Raw genomic sequence first — 17,582 nt, forward strand, 5'->3', positions numbered from 1 at the left:
TTCTAAGTTCTGTCTGTACTGTTTGTTTCCTATTCAAGTAGCCCTAAGCAGAGACTGATGAAAACCAAATTCGTCTGAAAGGGGTTGCCTAGCTTCCAAAAAACTACGAGTTTCCTGAAATCTCAGCAAATGTTATTTCACCCAATCTTGATGATACTTGGAGGTAATGATCAGTACACCATTCCCACTTGACTCACCAAATTTCGTTCTTATAGCTTGAAGCATTCCTCTGCAGTAACAGTTTGAATTTTTAGGTTTCACTCTGTTTTCTCCTATATTGATAGATGAATTTGGAACTCTAAATCCAACACGGTTTGTGCTAGCTCCTTGAAACTTGACAAAATAAAGCAGTTCCAAGTTGTGTCTGTACTGTTTGTTTCCTATTCAAGTAGCCCTAAGCAGAGACTGATGAAAACCAAATTCGTCTGAAAGGGGTTGCCTAGCTTCCAAAAAACTACGAGTTTCCTGAAATCTCAGCAAATGTTATTTCACCCAATCTTGATGATACTTGGAGGTAATGATCAGTACACCATTCCCACTTGACTCACCAAATTTCGTTCTTATAGCTTGAAGCATTCCTCTGCAGTAACAGTTTGAATTTTTAGGTTTCACTCTGTTTTCTCCTATATTGATAGATGAATTTGGAACTCTAAATCCAACACGGTTTGTGCTAGCTCCTTGAAACTTGACAAAATAAAGCAGTTCTAAGTTCTGTCTGTACTGTTTGTTTCCTATTCAAGTAGCCCTAAGCAGAGACTGATGAAAACCAAATTCGTCTGAAAGGGGTTGCCTAGCTTCCAAAAAACTACGAGTTTCCTGAAATCTCAGCAAATGTTATTTCACCCAATCTTGATGATACTTGGAGGTAATGATCAGTACACCATTCCCACTTGACTCACCAAATTTCGTTCTTATAGCTTGAAGCATTCCTCTGCAGTAACAGTTTGAATTTTTAGGTTTCACTCTGTTTTCTCCTATATTGATAGATGAATTTGGAACTCTAAATCCAACACGGTTTGTGCTAGCTCCTTGAAACTTGACAAAATAAAGCAGTTCTAAGTTCTGTCTGTACTGTTTGTTTCCTATTCAAGTAGCCCTAAGCAGAGACTGATGAAAACCAAATTCGTCTGAAAGGGGTTGCCTAGCTTCCAAAAAACTACGAGTTTCCTGAAATCTCAGCAAATGTTATTTCACCCAATCTTGATGATACTTGGAGGTAATGATCAGTACACCATTCCCACTTGACTCACCAAATTTCGTTCTTATAGCTTGAAGCATTCCTCTGCAGTAACAGTTTGAATTTTTAGGTTTCACTCTGTTTTCTCCTATATTGATAGATGAATTTGGAACTCTAAATCCAACACGGTTTGTGCTAGCTCCTTGAAACTTGACAAAATAAAGCAGTTCCAAGTTGTGTCTGTACTGTTTGTTTCCTATTCAAGTAGCCCTAAGCAGAGACTGATGAAAACCAAATTCGTCTGAAAGGGGTTGCCTAGCTTCCAAAAAACTACGAGTTTCCTGAAATCTCAGCAAATGTTATTTCACCCAATCTTGATGATACTTGGAGGTAATGATCAGTACACCATTCCCACTTGACTCACCAAATTTCGTTCTTATAGCTTGAAGCATTCCTCTGCAGTAACAGTTTGAATTTTTAGGTTTCACTCTGTTTTCTCCTATATTGATAGATGAATTTGGAACTCTAAATCCAACACGGTTTGTGCTAGCTCCTTGAAACTTGACAAAATAAAGCAGTTCTAAGTTCTGTCTGTACTGTTTGTTTCCTATTCAAGTAGCCCTAAGCAGAGACTGATGAAAACCAAATTCGTCTGAAAGGGGTTGCCTAGCTTCCAAAAAACTACGAGTTTCCTGAAATCTCAGCAAATGTTATTTCACCCAATCTTGATGATACTTGGAGGTAATGATGAGTACACCATTCCCACTTGACTCACCAAATTTCGTTCTTATAGCTTGAAGCATTCCTCTGCAGTAAGAGTTTGAATTTTTAGGTTTCACTCTGTTTTCTCCTATATTGATAGATGAATTTGGAACTCTAAATCCAACACGGTTTGTGCTAGCTCCTTGAAACTTGACAAAATAAAGCAGTTCTAAGTTCTGTCTGTACTGTTTGTTTCCTATTCAAGTAGCCCTAAGCAGAGACTGATGAAAACCAAATTCGTCTGAAAGGGGTTGCCTAGCTTCCAAAAAACTACGAGTTTCCTGAAATCTCAGCAAATGTTATTTCACCCAATCTTGATGATACTTGGAGGTAATGATGAGTACACCATTCCCACTTGACTCACCAAATTTCGTTCTTATAGCTTGAAGCATTCCTCTGCAGTAACAGTTTGAATTTTTAGGTTTCACTCTGTTTTCTCCTATATTGATAGATGAATTTGGAACTCTAAATCCAACACGGTTTGTGCTAGCTCCTTGAAACTTGACAAAATAAAGCAGTTCCAAGTTGTGTCTGTACTGTTTGTTTCCTATTCAAGTAGCCCTAAGCAGAGACTGATGAAAACCAAATTCGTCTGAAAGGGGTTGCCTAGCTTCCAAAAAACTACGAGTTTCCTGAAATCTCAGCAAATGTTATTTCACCCAATCTTGATGATACTTGGAGGTAATGATCAGTACACCATTCCCACTTGACTCACCAAATTTCGTTCTTATAGCTCGAAGCATTCCTCTGCAGTAACAGTTTGAATTTTTAGGTTTCACTCTGTTTTCTCCTATATTGATAGATGAATTTGGAACTCTAAATCCAACACGGTTTGTGCTAGCTCCTTGAAAGTTGACACAATAAAGTAGTTCTAACTATACAGTTTGTTTCCTATTCAAGTAGCCCTAAGCAGAGACTGATGAAAACCAAATTCGTCTGAAAGGGGTTGCCTAGCTTCCAAAAAACTACGAGTTTCCTGAAATCTCAGCAAATGTTATTTCACCCAATCTTGATGATACTTGGAGGTAATGATGAGTACACCATTCCCACTTGACTCACCAAATTTCGTTCTTATAGCTTGAAGCATTCCTCTGCAGTAACAGTTTGAATTTTTAGGTTTCACTCTGTTTTCTCCTATATTGATAGATGAATTTGGAACTCTAAATCCAACACGGTTTGTGCTAGCTCCTTGAAACTTGACAAAATAAAGCAGTTCTAAGTTCTGTCTGTACTGTTTGTTTCCTATTCAAGTAGCCCTAAGCAGAGACTGATGAAAACCAAATTGGTCTGAAAGGGGTTGCCTAGCTTCCAAAAAACTACGAGTTTCCTGAAATCTCAGCAAATGTTATTTCACCCAATCTTGATGATACTTGGAGGTAATGATCAGTACACCATTCCCACTTGACTCACCAAATTTCGTTCTTATAGCTTGAAGCATTCCTCTGCAGTAACAGTTTGAATTTTTAGGTTTCACTCTGTTTTCTCCTATATTGATAGATGAATTTGGAACTCTAAATCCAACTCAGTTTGTGCTAGCTCCTTGAAATTTGACACAATAAAGTAGTTCTAAGTTCTAACTATACAGTTTGTTTCCTATTCAAGTAGCCCTAAGCAGAGACTGATGAAACCAAATTCGTCTGAAAGGGGTTGCCTAGTTTCCAAAAAACTACGAGTTTCCTGAAATGTCAGCAAATGTTATTTCACCCAATCTTGATGATACTTGGAGGTAATGATCAGTACACCATTCCCACTTGACTCACCAAATTTCGTTCTTATAGCTTGAAGCATTCCTCTGCAGTAACAGTTTGAATTTTTAGGTTTCACTCTGTTTTCTCCTATATTGATAGATGAATTTGGAACTCTAAATCCAACACGGTTTGTGCTAGCTCCTTGAAACTTGACAAAATAAAGCAGTTCTAAGTTCTGTCTGTACTGTTTGTTTCCTATTCAAGTAGCCCTAAGCAGAGACTGATGAAAACCAAATTCGTCTGAAAGGGGTTGCCTAGCTTCCAAAAAACTACGAGTTTCCTGAAATCTCAGCAAATGTTATTTCACCCAATCTTGATGATACTTGGAGGTAATGATCAGTACACCATTCCCACTTGACTCACCAAATTTCGTTCTTATAGCTTGAAGCATTCCTCTGCAGTAACAGTTTGAATTTTTAGGTTTCACTCTGTTTTCTCCTATATTGATAGATGAATTTGGAACTCTAAATCCAACACGGTTTGTGCTAGCTCCTTGAAACTTGACAAAATAAAGCAGTTCTAAGTTCTGTCTGTACTGTTTGTTTCCTATTCAAGTAGCCCTAAGCAGAGACTGATGAAAACCAAATTCGTCTGAAAGGGGTTGCCTAGCTTCCAAAAAACTACGAGTTTCCTGAAATCTCAGCAAATGTTATTTCACCCAATCTTGATGATACTTGGAGGTAATGATCAGTACACCATTCCCACTTGACTCACCAAATTTCGTTCTTATAGCTTGAAGCATTCCTCTGCAGTAACAGTTTGAATTTTTAGGTTTCACTCTGTTTTCTCCTATATCGATAGATGAATTTGGAACTCTAAATCCAACACAGTTTGTGCTAGCTCCTTGAAAGTTGACACAATAAAGTAGTTCTAACTATACAGTTTGTTTCCTATTCAAGTAGCCCTAAGCAGAGACTGATGAAAACCAAATTCGTCTGAAAGGGGTTGCCTAGCTTCCAAAAAACTACGAGTTTCCTGAAATCTCAGCAAATGTTATTTCACCCAATCTTGATGATACTTGGAGGTAATGATGAGTACACCATTCCCACTTGACTCACCAAATTTCGTTCTTATAGCTTGAAGCATTCCTCTGCAGTAAGAGTTTGAATTTTTAGGTTTCACTCTGTTTTCTCCTATATTGATAGATGAATTTGGAACTCTAAATCCAACACGGTTTGTGCTAGCTCCTTGAAACTTGACAAAATAAAGCAGTTCTAAGTTCTGTCTGTACTGTTTGTTTCCTATTCAAGTAGCCCTAAGCAGAGACTGATGAAAACCAAATTCGTCTGAAAGGGGTTGCCTAGCTTCCAAAAAACTACGAGTTTCCTGAAATCTCAGCAAATGTTATTTCACCCAATCTTGATGATACTTGGAGGTAATGATCAGTACACCATTCCCACTTGACTCACCAAATTTCGTTCTTATAGCTTGAAGCATTCCTCTGCAGTAACAGTTTGAATTTTTAGGTTTCACTCTGTTTTCTCCTATATTGATAGATGAATTTGGAACTCTAAATCCAACACGGTTTGTGCTAGCTCCTTGAAACTTGACAAAATAAAGCAGTTCTAAGTTCTGTCTGTACTGTTTGTTTCCTATTCAAGTAGCCCTAAGCAGAGACTGATGAAAACCAAATTCGTCTGAAAGGGGTTGCCTAGGTTCCAAAAAACTACGAGTTTCCTGAAATCTCAGCAAATGTTATTTCACCCAATCTTGATGATACTTGGAGGTAATGATCAGTACACCATTCCCACTTGACTCACCAAATTTCGTTCTTATAGCTTGAAGCATTCCTCTGCAGTAACAGTTTGAATTTTTAGGTTTCACTCTGTTTTCTCCTATATTGATAGATGAATTTGGAACTCTAAATGCAACACAGTTTTTGCTTGCTCCTTGAAACTTGACAAAATAAAGCAGTTCCAAGTTGTGTCTGTACTGTTTGTTTCCTATTCAAGTAGCCCTAAGCAGAGACTGATGAAAACCAAATTCGTCTGAAAGGGGTTGCCTAGCTTCCAAAAAACTACGAGTTTCCTGAAATCTCAGCAAATGTTCTTTCACCCAATCTTGATGATACTTGGAGGTAATGATCAGTACACCATTCCCACTTGACTCACCAAATTTGGTTCTTACAGCTTGAAGCATTCCTCTGCAGTAACAGTTTGAATTTTTAGGTTTCACTCTGTTTTCTCCTATATTGATAGATGAATTTGGAACTCTAAATCCAACATGGTTTGTGTTAGCTCCTTGAAACTTGACACAATAAAGCAGTTCTAAGTTCTGTCTGTACTGTTTGTTTCCTATTCAAGTAGCCTTAAGCAGAGACTGATGAAAACCACTTTCCTCTGAAAGGGGTTGCCCAGCTTCCAAAAAACTACGAGTTTCCTGAAATCTCAGCAAATGTTATTTCACCCAATCTTGAAGATACTTGGACATAATGATCAGTACACCATTCCCACTTGACTCACCAGATGTCGTTCTTATAGCTTGAAGCATTCCTCTGCAGTAACAGTTTGAATTTTTAGGTTTCACTCTGTTTTCTCCTATATTGATAGATGAATTTGGAACTCTAAATCCAACACAGTTTGTGCTACCTCCTTGAAACTTGACACAATAAAGTAGTTCTAAGTTCTAACTATACAGTTTGTTTCCTATTCAAGTAGCCCTAAGCAGAGACTGATGAAAACCAAATTCGTCTGAAAGGGGTTGCCTAGCTTCCAAAAAACTACGAGTTTCCTGAAATCTCAGCAAATGTTCTTTCACCCAATCTTGAAGATACTTGGACATAATGATCAGTACACCATTCCCACTTGACTCACCAAATTTTGTTCTTATAGCTTGAAGCATTCCTCTGCAGTAACAGTTTGAATTTTTAGGTTTCACTCTGTTTTCTCCTATATTGATAGATGAATTTGGAACTCTAAATGCAACACAGTTTGTGCTTGCTCCTCGAAACTTGACAAAATAAAGCAGTTCCAAGTTGTGTCTCTACTGTTTGTTTCCTATTCAAGTAGCCCTAAGCAGAGACTGATGAAAACCAAATTCGTCTGAAAGGGGTTGACTAGCTTCCAAAAAACTACGAGTTTCCTGAAATGTCAGCAAATGTTATTTCACCCAATGTTGATGATACTTGGAGGTAATGATCAGTACACCATTCCCACTTGACTCACCTAATTTCGTTCTTATAGCTTGAAGCATTCCTCTGCAGTAACAGTTTGAATTTTTAGGTTTCACTCTGTTTTCTCCTATATTGATAGATGAATTTGGAACTCTAAATCCAACACAGTTTGTGCTAGCTCCTTGAAACTTGACACAATAAAGTAGTTCTAACTATACAGTTTGTATCCTATTCAAGTAGCCCTAAGCAGAGACTGATGAAAACCAAATTCGTCTGAAAGGGGTTGCCTAGCTTCCAAAAAAGTACGAGTTTCCTGAAATCTCAGCAAATGTTATTTCACCCAATCTTGATGATACTTGGAGGTAATGATGAGTACACCATTCCCACTTGACTCACCAAATTTCGTTCTTATAGCTTGAAGCATTCCTCTGCAGTAACAGTTTGAATTTTTAGGTTTCACTCTGTTTTCTCCTATATTGATAGATGAATTTGGAACTCTAAATCCCACACGGTTTGTGTTAGCTCCTTGAAACTTGACAAAATAAAGCAGTTCTAAGTTCTGTCTGTACTGTTTGTTTCCTATTCAAGTAGCCCTAAGCAGAGACTGATGAAAACCAAATTCGTCTGAAAGGGGTTGCCTAGCTTCCAAAAACCTACGAGTTTCCTGAAATCTCAGCAAATGTTATTTCACCCAATCTTGATGATACTTGGAGGTAATGATCAGTACACCATTCCCACTTGACTCACCAAATTTCGTTCTTATAGCTTGAAGCATTCCTCTGCAGTAACAGTTTGAATTTTTAGGTTTCACTCTGATACTTGGAGGTAATGATCACTACACCATTCCCACTTGACTCACCAAATTTTGTTCTTATAGCTTGAAGCATTCCTCTGCAGTAACAGTTTGAATTTTTAGGTTTCACTCTGTTTTCTCCTATATTGATAGATGGATTTGGAACTCTAAATCCAACACAGTTTGTGCTAGCTCCTTGAAACTTGACACAATAAAGTAGTTCTAAGTTCTAACTATACAGTTTGTTTCCTATTCAAGTAGCCCTAAGCAGAGACTGATGAAAACCAAATTCGTCTGAAAGGGGTTGCCTAGCTTCCAAAAAACTACGAGTTTCCTGAAATCTCAGCAAATGTTCTTTCACCCAATCTTGATGATACTTGGAGGTAATGATCAGTACACCATTCCCACTTGACTCACCAAATTTGGTTCTTACAGCTTGAAGCATTCCTCTGCAGTAACAGTTTGAATTTTTAGGTTTCACTCTGTTTTCTCCTATATTGATAGAAGAATTTGGAACTCTAAATCCAACAGGTTTTGTGTTAGCTCCTTGAAACTTGACACAATAAAGCAGTTCTAAGTTCTGTCTGTACTGTTTGTTTCCTATTCAAGTAGCCTTAAGCAGAGACTGATGAAAACCACATTCCTCTGAAAGGGGTTGCCTAGCTTCCAAAAACCTACGAGTTTTCTGAAATCTCAGCAAATGTTATTTCACCCAATCTTGATGATACTTGGAGGTAATGATCAGTACACCATTCCCACTTGACTCACCAAATTTCGTTCTTATAGCTTGAAGCATTCCTCTGCAGTAACAGTTTGAATTTTTAGGTTTCACTCTGTTTTCTCCTATATTGATAGATGAATTTGGAACTCTAAATCCAACACAGTTTGTGCTACCTCCTTGAAACTTGACACAATAAAGTAGTTCTAAGTTCTAACTATACAGTTTGTTTCCTATTCAAGTAGCCCTAAGCAGAGACTGATGAAAACCAAATTCGTCTGAAAGGGGTTGCCTAGCTTCCAAAAAACTACGAGTTTCCTGAAATCTCAGCAAATGTTATTTCACCCAATCTTGAAGATACTTGGACGTAATGATCAGTACACCATTCCCACTTGACTCACCAAATTTCGTTCTTGTAGCTTGAAGCATTCCTCTGCAGTAACAGTTTGAATTTTTAGGTTTCACTCTGTTTTCTCCTATATTGATAGATGAATTTGGAACTCTAAATGCAACACAGTTTGTGCTTGCTCCTTGAAACTTGACAAAATAAAGCAGTTCCAAGTTGTGTCTGTACTGTTTGTTTCCTATTCAAGTAGCCCTAAGCAGAGACTGATGAAAACCAAATTCGTCTGAAAGGGGTTTCCTAGCTTCCAAAAAAACTACTAGTTTCCGGAAATCTCAGCAAATGTTATTTCACCCAATCTTGATGATACTTGGAGGTAATGATCAGTACACCATTCCCACTTGACTCACCAAATTTGGTTCTTACAGCTTGAAGCATTCCTCTGCAGTAATAGTTTGAATTTTTAGGTTTCACTCTGTTTTCTCCTATATTGATAGATGAATTTGGAACTCTAAATCCAACATGGTTTGTGTTAGCTCCTTGAAACTTGACACAATAAAGCAGTTCTAAGTTCTGTCTATACTCTTTGTTTCCTATTCAAGTAGCCTTAAGCAGAGACTGATGAAAACCACTTTCCTCTGAAAGGGGTTGCCTAGCTTCCAAAAACCTACGAGTTTTCTGAAATCTCAGCAAATGTTATTTCACCCAATCTTGATGATACTTGGAGGTAATGATCAGTACACCATTCCCACTTGACTCACCAGATGTCGTTCTTATAGCTTGAAGCATTCCTCTGCAGTAACAGTTTGAATTTTTAGGTTTCACTCTGTTTTCTCCTATATTGATAGATGAATTTGGAACTCTAAATCCAACACAATTTGTGCTACCTCCTTGAAACTTGACACAATAAAGTAGTTCTAAGTTCTAACTATACAGTTTGTTTCCTATTCAAGTAGCCGTAAGCAGAGACTGATGAAAACCAAATTCGTCTGAAAGGGGTTGCCTAGCTTCCAAAAAACTACGAGTTTCCTGAAATCTCAGCAAATGTTATCTCACCCAATCTTGAAGATACTTGGACGTAATGATCAGTACACCATTCCCACTTGACTCACCAAATTTCGTTCTTATAGCTTGAAGCATTCATCTGCAGTAACAGTTTGAATTTTTAGGTTTCACTCTGTTTTCTCCTATATTGATAGATGGATTTGGAACTCTAAATCCAACACAGTTTGTGCTAGCTCCTTGAAACTTGACACAATAAAGTAGTTCTAAGTTCTAACTATACAGTTTGTTTCCTATTCAAGTAGCCCTAAGCAGAGACTGATGAAAACCAAATTCGTCTGAAAGGGGTTGCCTAGATTCGAAAAAACTACGAGTTTCCTGAAATCTCAGCAAATGTTATTTCACCCAATCTTGAAGATACTTGGACGTAATGATCAGTACACCATTCCCACTTGACTCACCAAATTTCGTTCTTATAGCTTGAAGCATTCCTCTGCAGTAACAGTTTGAATTTTTAGGTTTCACTCTGTTTTCTCCTATATTGATAGATGAATTTGGAACTCTAAATGCAACACAGTTTGTGCTTGCTCCTTGAAACTTGACAAAATAAAGCAGTTCCAAGTTGTGTCTGTACTGTTTGTTTCCTATTCAAGTAGCCCTAAGCAGAGACTGATGAAAACCAAATTCGTCTGAAAGGGGTTGCCTAGCTTCCAAAAAACTACGAGTTTCCTGAAATCTCAGCAAATGTTCTTTCACCCAATCTTGATGATACTTGGAGGTAATGATCAGTACACCATTCCCACTTGACTCACCAAATTTGGTTCTTACAGCTTGAAGCATTCCTCTGCAGTAACAGTTTGAATTTTTAGGTTTCACTCTGTTTTCTCCTATATTGATAGATGAATTTGGAACTCTAAATCCAACATGGTTTGTGTTAGCTCCTTGAAACTTGACACAATAAAGCAGTTCTAAGTTCTGTCTGTACTGTTTGTTTCCTATTCAAGTAGCCTTAAGCAGAGACTGATGAAAACCACTTTCCTCTGAAAGGGGTTGCCTAGCTTCCAAAAACCTACGAGTTTTCTGAAATCTCAGCAAATGTTATTTCACCCAATCTTGATGATACTTGGAGGTAATGATCAGTACACCATTCCCACTTGACTCACCAGATGTCGTTCTTATAGCTTGAAGCATTCCTCTGCAGTAACAGTTTGAATTTTTAGGTTTCACTCTGTTTTCTCCTATATTGATAGATGAATTTGGAACTCTAAATCCAACACAGTTTGTGCTACCTCCTTGAAACTTGATACAATAAAGTAGATCTAAGTTCTAACTATACAGTTTGTTTCCTATTCAAGTAGCCCTAAGCAGAGACTGATGAAAACCAAATTCGTCTGAAAGGGGTTGCCTAGCTTCCAAAAACCTACGAGTTTCCTGAAATCTCAGCAAATGTTATTTCACCCAATCTTGATGATACTTGGAGGTAATGATCAGTACACCATTCCCACTTGACTCACCAAATTTCGTTCTTATAGCTTGAAGCATTCCTCTGCAGTAACAGTTTGAATTTTTAGGTTTCACTCTGATACTTGGAGGTAATGATCACTACACCATTCCCACTTGACTCACCAAATTTTGTTCTTATAGCTTGAAGCATTCCTCTGCAGTAACAGTTTGAATTTTTAGGTTTCACTCTGTTTTCTCCTATATTGATAGATGGATTTGGAACTCTAAATCCAACACAGTTTGTGCTAGCTCCTTGAAACTTGACACAATAAAGTAGTTCTAAGTTCTAACTATACAGTTTGTTTCCTATTCAAGTAGCCCTAAGCAGAGACTGACGAAAACCAAATTCGTCTGAAAGGGGTTGCCTAGCTTCCAAAAAACTACGAGTTTCCTGAAATCTCAGCAAATGTTCTTTCACCCAATCTTGATGATACTTGGAGGTAATGATCAGTACACCATTCCCACTTGACTCACCAAATTTGGTTCTTACAGCTTGAAGCATTCCTCTGCAGTAACAGTTTGAATTTTTAGGTTTCACTCTGTTTTCTCCTATATTGATAGATGAATTTGGAACTCTAAATCCAACAGGTTTTGTGTTAGCTCCTTGAAACTTGACACAATAAAGCAGTTCTAAGTTCTGTCTGTACTGTTTGTTTCCTATTCAAGTAGCCTTAAGCAGAGACTGATGAAAACCACATTCCTCTGAAAGGGGTTGCCTAGCTTCCAAAAACCTACGAGTTTTCTGAAATCTCAGCAAATGTTATTTCACCCAATCTTGATGATACTTGGAGGTAATGATCAGTACACCATTCCCACTTGACTCACCAGATGTCGTTCTTATAGCTTGAAGCATTCCTCTGCAGTAACAGTTTGAATTTTTAGGTTTCACTCTGTTTTCTCCTATATTGATAGATGAATTTGGAACTCTAAATCCAACACAGTTTGTGCTACCTCCTTGAAACTTGACACAATAAAGTAGTTCTAAGTTCTAACTATACAGTTTGTTTCCTATTCAAGTAGCCGTAAGCAGAGACTGATGAAAACCAAATTCGTCTGAAAGGGGTTGCCTAGCTTCCAAAAAACTACGAGTTTCCTGAAATCTCAGCAAATGTTATTTCACCCAATCTTGAAGATACTTGGACGTAATGATCAGTACACCATTCCCACTTGACTCACCAAATTTCGTTCTTATAGCTTGAAGCATTCCTCTGCAGTAACAGTTTGAATTTTTAGGTTTCACTCTGTTTTCTCCTATATTGATAGATGAATTTGGAACTCTAAATGCAACACAGTTTGTGCTTGCTCCTTGAAACTTGACAAAATAAAGCAGTTCCAAGTTGTGTCTGTACTGTTTGTTTCCTATTCAAGTAGCCCTAAGCAGAGACTGATGAAAACCAAATTCGTCTGAAAGGGGTTTCCTAGCTTCCAAAAAAACTACTAGTTTCCGGAAATCTCAGCAAATGTTATTTCACCCAATCTTGATGATACTTGGAGGTAATGATCAGTACACCATTCCCACTTGACTCACCAAATTTGGTTCTTACAGCTTGAAGCATTCCTCTGCAGTAACAGTTTGAATTTTTAGGTTTCACTCTGTTTTCTCCTATATTGATAGATGAATTTGGAACTCTAAATCCAACATGGTTTGTGTTAGCTCCTTGAAACTTGACACAATAAAGCAGTTCTAAGTTCTGTCTGTACTCTTTGTTTCCTATTCAAGTAGCCTTAAGCAGAGACTGATGAAAACCACTTTCCTCTGAAAGGGGTTGCCTAGCTTCCAAAAACCTACGAGTTTTCTGAAATCTCAGCAAATGTTATTTCACCCAATCTTGATGATACTTGGAGGTAATGATCAGTACACCATTCCCACTTGACTCACCAGATGTCGTTCTTATAGCTTGAAGCATTCCTCTGCAGTAACAGTTTGAATTTTTAGGTTTCACTCTGTTTTCTCCTATATTGATAGATGAATTTGGAACTCTAAATCCAACACAATTTGTGCTACCTCCTTGAAACTTGACACAATAAAGTAGTTCTAAGTTCTAACTATACAGTTTGTTTCCTATTCAAGTAGCCCTAAGCAGAGACTGATGAAAACCAAATTCGTCTGAAAGGGGTTGCCTAGCTTCCAAAAAACTACGAGTTTCCTGAAATCTCAGCAAATGTTATCTCACCCAATCTTGAAGATACTTGGACGTAATGATCAGTACACCATTCCCACTTGACTCACCAAATTTCGTTCTTATAGCTTGAAGCATTCATCTGCAGTAACAGTTTGAATTTTTAGGTTTCACTCTGTTTTCTCCTATATTGATAGATGGATTTGGAACTCTAAATCCAACACAGTTTGTGCTAGCTCCTTGAAACTTGACACAATAAAGTAGTTCTAAGTTCTAACTATACAGTTTGTTTCCTATTCAAGTAGCCCTAAGCAGAGACTGATGAAAACCAAATTCGTCTGAAAGGGGTTGCCTAGATTCGAAAAAACTACGAGTTTCCTGAAATCTCAGCAAATGTTATTTCACCCAATCTTGAAGATACTTGGACGTAATGATCAGTACACCATTCCCACTTGACTCACCAAATTTCGTTCTTATAGCTTGAAGCATTCCTCTGCAGTAACAGTTTGAATTTTTAGGTTTCACTCTGTGTTCTCCTATATTGATAGATGAATTTGGAACTCTAAATGCAACACAGTTTGTGCTTGCTCCTTGAAACTTGACAAAATAAAGCAGTTCCAAGTTGTGTCTGTACTGTTTGTTTCCTATTCAAGTAGCCCTAAGCAGAGACTGATGAAAACCAAATTCGTCTGAAAGGGGTTGCCTAGCTTCCAAAAAACTACGAGTTTCCTGAAATCTCAGCAAATGTTCTTTCACCCAATCTTGATGATACTTGGAGGTAATGATCAGTACACCATTCCCACTTGACTCACCAAATTTGGTTCTTACAGCTTGAAGCATTCCTGTGCAGTAACAGTTTGAATTTTTAGGTTTCACTCTGTTTTCTCCTATATTGATAGATGAATTTGGAACTCTAAATCCAACATGGTTTGTGTTAGCTCCTTGAAACTTGACACAATAAAGCAGTTCTAAGTTCTGTCTGTACTGTTTGTTTCCTATTCAAGTAGCCTTAAGCAGAGACTGATGAAAACCACTTTCCTCTGAAAGGGGTTGCCTAGCTTCCAAAAACCTACGAGTTTTCTGAAATCTCAGCAAATGTTATTTCACCCAATCTTGATGATACTTGGAGGTAATGATCAGTACACCATTCCCACTTGACTCACCAGATGTCGTTCTTATAGCTTGAAGCATTCCTCTGCAGTAACAGTTTGAATTTTTAGGTTTCACTCTGTTTTCTCCTATATTGATAGATGAATTTGGAACTCTAAATCCAACACAGTTTGTGCTACCTCCTTGAAACTTGATACAATAAAGTAGATCTAAGTTCTAACTATACAGTTTGTTTCCTATTCAAGTAGCCCTAAGCAGAGACTGATGAAAACCAAATTCGTCTGAAAGGGGTTGCCTAGCTTCCAAAAAACTACGAGTTTCCTGAAATCTCAGCAAATGTTATTTCACCCAATCTTGATGATACTTGGAGGTAATGTTGAGTACACCATTCCCACTTGACTCACCAAATTTCGTTCTTATATCTTGAAGCATTCCTGTGCAGTAACAGTTTGAATTTTTAGGTTTCACTCTGTTTTCTCCTATATTGATAGATGAATTTGGAACTCTAAATCCAACACGGTTTGTGCTAGCTCCATGAAACTTGACAAAATAAAGCAGTTCTAAGTTCTGTCTGTACTGTTTGTTTCCTATTCAAGTAGCCCCAAGCAGAGACTGATGAAAACCAAATTCGTCTGAAAGGGGTTGCCTAGCTTCCAAAAAACTACGAGTTTCCTGAAATCTCAGCAAAAGTTATTTCACCCAATCTTGATGATACTTGGAGGTAATGATCAGTACACCATTCCCACTTGACTCACCAAATTTCGTTCTTATAGCTTGAAGCATTCCTCTGCAGTAACAGTTTGAATTTTTAGGTTTCACTCTGTTTTCTCCTATATTGATAGATGAATTTGGAACTCTAAATCCAACACGGTTTGTGTTAGCTCCTTGAAACTTGACAAAATAAAGCAGTTCTGAGTTCTGTCTGTACTGTTTGTTTCCTATTCAAGTAGCCCTAAGCAGAGACTGATGAAAACCAAATTCGTCTGAAAGGGGTTGCCTAGCTTCCAAAAACCTACGAGTTTCCTGAAATCTCAGCAAATGTTATTTCACCCAATCTTGATGATACTTGGAGGTAATGATCAGTACACCATTCCCACTTGACTCACCAAATTTCGTTCTTATAGCTTGAAGCATTCCTCTGCAGTAACAGTTTGAATTTTTAGGTTTCACTCTGATACTTGGAGGTAATGATCAGTACACCATTCCCACTTGACTCACCAAATTTTGTTCTTATAGCTTGAAGCATTCCTCTGCAGTAACAGTTTGAATTTTTAGGTTTCACTCTGTTTTCTCCTATATTGATAGATGGATTTGGAACTCTAAATCCAACAGGTTTTGTGTTAGCTCCTTGAAACTTGACACAATAAAGCAGTTCTAAGTTCTGTCTGTACTGTTTGTTTCCTATTCAAGTAGCCTTAAGCAGAGACTGATGAAAACCACATTCCTCTGAAAGGGGTTGCCTAGCTTCCAAAAACCTACGAGTTTTCTGAAATCTCAGCAAATGTTATTTCACCCAATCTTGATGATACTTGGAGGTAATGATCAGTACACCATTCCCACTTGACTCACCAGATGTCGTTCTTATAGCTTGAAGCATTCCTCTGCAGTAACAGTTTGAATTTTTAGGTTTCACTCTGTTTTCTCCTATATTGATAGATGAATTTGGAACTCTAAATCCAACACAGTTTGTGCTACCTCCTTGAAACTTGACACAATAAAGTAGTTCTAAGTTCTAACTATACAGTTTGTTTCCTATTCAAGTAGCCCTAAGCAGAGACTGATGAAAACCAAATTCGTCTGAAAGGGGTTGCCTAGCTTCCAAAAAACTACGAGTTTCCTGAAATCTCAGCAAATGTTATTTCACCCAATCTTGAAGATACTTGGACGTAATGATCAGTACACCATTCCCACTTGACTCACCAAATTTCGTTCTTATAGCTTGAAGCATTCCTCTGCAGTAACAGTTTGAATTTTTAGGTTTCACTCTGTTTTCTCCTATATTGATAGATGAATTTGGAACTCTAAATGCAACACAGTTTGTGCTTGCTCCTTGAAACTTGACAAAATAAAGCAGTTCCAAGTTGTGTCTGTACTGTTTGTTTCCTATTCAAGTAGCCCTAAGCAGAGACTGATGAAAACCAAATTCGTCTGAAAGGGGTTTCCTAGCTTCCAAAAAACTACGAGTTTCCGGAAATCTCAGCAAATGTTATTTCACCCAATCTTGATGATACTTGGAGGTAATGATCAGTACACCATTCCCACTTGACTCACCAAATTTGGTTCTTACAGCTTGAAGCATTCCTCTGCAGTAACAGTTTGAATTTTTAGGTTTCACTCTGTTTTCTCCTATATTGATAGATGAATTTGGAACTCTAAATCCAACATGGTTTGTGTTAGCTCCTTGAAACTTGACACAATAAAGCAGTTCTAAGTTCTGTCTGTACTCTTTGTTTCCTATTCAAGTAGCCTTAAGCAGAGACTGATGAAAACCACTTTCCTCTGAAAGGGGTTGCCTAGCTTCCAAAAACCTACGAGTTTTCTGAAATCTCAGCAAATGTTATTTCACCCAATCTTGATGATACTTGGAGGTAATGATCAGTACACCATTCCCACTTGACTCACCAGATGTCGTTCTTATAGCTTGAAGCATTCCTCTGCAGTAACAGTTTGAATTTTTAGGTTTCACTCTGTTTTCTCCTATATTGATAGATGAATTTGGAACTCTAAATCCAACACAGTTTGTGCTACCTCCTTGAAACTTGACACAATAAAGTAGTTCTAAGTTCTAACTATACAGTTTGTTTCCTATTCAAGTAGCCCTAAGCAGAGACTGATGAAAACCAAATTCGTCTGAAAGGGGTTTCCTAGCTTCCAAAAAACTACGAGTTTCCGGAAATCTCAGCAAATGTTATTTCACCCAATCTTGATGATACTTGGAGGTAATGATCAGTACACCATTCCCACTTGACTCACCAAATTTGGTTCTTACAGCTTGAAGCATTCCTCTGCAGTAAGAGTTTGAATTTTTAGGTTTCACTCTGTTTTCTCCTATATTGATAGATGAATTTGGAACTCTAAATCCAACATGGTTTGTGTTAGCTCCTTGAAACTTGACACAATAAAGCAGTTCTAAGTTCTGTCTGTACTGTTTGTTTCCTATTCAAGTAGCCTTAAGCAGAGACTGATGAAAACCA

The sequence above is a fragment of the Spermophilus citellus genome (assembly GCF_964194105.1).
Source record: "Spermophilus citellus genome assembly, chromosome: 18".
In the NCBI taxonomy this organism is placed as follows: domain Eukaryota; kingdom Metazoa; phylum Chordata; class Mammalia; order Rodentia; family Sciuridae; genus Spermophilus; species Spermophilus citellus.